Raw genomic sequence first — 3,016 nt, forward strand, 5'->3', positions numbered from 1 at the left:
ACTCATGCTTCATTTCCTTGAAACAGTTTTTGACTAACTTTTCACCTGTTTGAGCACCTTTGATTTGAGCATCACTTTGTACCGTTGTTGCTTCCAACAGAACACGCCGCCTAACTCCACCTAGTTAGGAAAACGTTCGACACAAATATCTTTGCTCATCCTTTGCTCAAACAATTCTGCATCCGTAAGCATTTACTACCTTCGTTCTGCTTCTACCATGTGAGTTTGTCCAATATTCCACTATCTGCTTATAACTAATGACGTTGGATTGATTTTTAAGATTTATATCTCCTTTTTTCTCAATTTATTATTATTGTATAAGAATATTTTCATTTGTTTACTACAAACCAATTAACTAAGATGGGCAAACTGTTTGCCGCAAACAACATATCTACTTTTTGGTGATATAATAGAAGTGTAGACATATCCTATAATAGAGTTATATAAATTTCTTCAAAAAACAAATTAAATCAAAATTATGATTTAAAATATATATATATATATATATATATATATATATATATTGAGTATGAAACACATATAAGAAAAAAATTTAACGAATTATGCAACTTATTCTAATAAAAAATCGCTTAGCTTTTCCGAATAAATTAAGAAAATAGAAGAATAAGATTAGTATACAAAATGAGCATATATTACAGGTTTATGCTATTTATTTGATTAAGAAATCATCATAATCATTATGCATATTATGATCTTTTCTGTTTGGTTGATGATGAAGACCTTATTTGTCTCTTTTCTCCTAAGCTAGCTGTAATGTTTACTAGGTATTAGTCAACGCAATGCGTGGTTGCATGCATAATATTTTTTTTATTATATTTCTGAAATTTTGTTAAAATAAAATATTGTTCATTAATTATTTTTTTAACAATAACATCAAGAAATATTTTTGTTTTTCTCTACTAAAATATGAATTTCAAAACCCTACAGTTCAACATTTTTTTGTATGGTTATTTATTATACAAAAAATAAAATATATAAATTTTTTTATAGAACAAAAATTAACAAATACTAAAAACAAATTATTACAAATTGATAAGCTATATTAATATAAATAATAGTATAGAAATTTAAACATTTTCCTAGTGTGAGTGAATCTATGTTTGTCATGTTTTGTAGAGGTTAATAATTGATTTAAAGAGTTTTTATTAATGTCATTGTAAAATTTAGTAACTGCATATAAAATTATTGTGTATAAATTTAGTAACTACACAATAATTTTATATGCAGTTACTAAATTTTACAATGACATTAATAACTGCATATAAAATTATTGCAGTTACTAACTACATAATAATTTTATATGCAGTTACTAAATTTTACAATGACATTAATAACTGCATGTAAAATTATTAACTGCATATAAAATTATTGTGTAGTAACTCACACATAATATTTCAAATTGAAAATATTACTTTTGAAGTGACATACTAAATTAGTTTTTTTTATAAAATTATATGAACTTCAATCTAAAGATTTTTTAAACCCCCAAGAATTTCTTCTATCTTTTTGGTTTTTTTCACTCATCAATTTATTTTATAGTGCTAGATTTCATACTAATGGTTTCATCTTTAGAGAATTTAGTTAAATGGTATTTTAAAAATTATATTATTTTTTATGTTTCACTTCTAGTTAAAATTTGATTTCTTTTTGGGATCATTTTTCATTTTGATTAAATCACAAAGACCAATTTTGTTTAATTAAGTTCATTTTGTTTTCAAAAACCTCAAATCATAAAATAAAATAAATATTATATTGATCTTTACATATTTATCAATTGGATCACAAAACAAAATAGACTTTATAAATAGAGTTGATTGACTTTACAAAACAAAATAAATTATATTGATCTTTATAAATTATTAAAAATGATACATGAATGGTGCAGTATATTTCTCTAATCAATTAAATTATCAATCCTCTGCAATGATCAACACACTATGAATGCAAAAATTGATTTATTTAATCTAAACTTAAACAAAGATTTGATTTATGTAACAAACTTAACTAAGCAAGACAAACAAATTGTAAAAAGCTCAACAAATAAACTATGAAAGAAATAGAAAATCAACTCAACAATAACTAAAGGAGAATCTCAGAGTTAAGGTAATTAATTAGGAGTGAGATAAGATATGGATTATGAAGTATCAAACAACTTAAACTAAACAAGATCCTTAGGCCATAAAACACTAAGCAAGACTAGCACATTTCCATGACATTAATCCCTTTACTAATCAATCAATCATCAACTTCTTCCAAAGACAATTAAATGATCAATAAGCATTACAATCAAGTCTATCTAGCCACCAAGCACCCTAGTCAACAATTTCCAAAGGTTTTGGTTCACGAATGCAAAACACTTAAAAGTTTTGGTTCAGGAATTTCATCAAACACCTTCTGGACATGAAATTCCTAAAGTCTAGAATCAACATGATCAAAGCTGATCTAGTTTTAATAACAGCCAATAAGCAAGGATCTAAAACAATACAACCATAAACTCCATAATCCAACTCCTAAATCATCCTAAACTACCAAAACCCAAAGACTCTATAAGACAACTCACTCATGATCATGATCTCACAAAGGTACAGGCTTGATCTTTGTGAAATCATAATTAGAGGTTGTAGAATAGAAGAATGAAAAAAAAGATTACTATTAAAAACTTGAAAGTAAACAAGGATTCAACAAATCTAGAACAAGTTTAGGAACCCAAAAAATTGCTAAACAAAAGATTATCTCCCCTAATGAGGAGTTAATGTATTTATAGAAAAATTGGAAACTAAACCGAAACAAACCAGATTGAAATAAAACAAATCAGAGATAATCAGAACAAACCGGATTTTGGTTCCAAAAATAACGTACGATCGACCCAATGATCGACCAATCGGTCGATTGTTTCTCCATCCTGGTCGATCCTTTGGTCGATCTGTCAAGTTTCGGAAGTCTGGTCAAGTCCAGCTCAAGTTGATCGACCCTATGATCGATCAAATGATCGATT

This window comes from Camelina sativa, chromosome 7, assembly GCF_030686135.1.
Source record: "Camelina sativa cultivar CO46 ecotype springtype chromosome 7, ASM3068613v1".
NCBI lineage: Eukaryota > Viridiplantae > Streptophyta > Magnoliopsida > Brassicales > Brassicaceae > Camelina > Camelina sativa.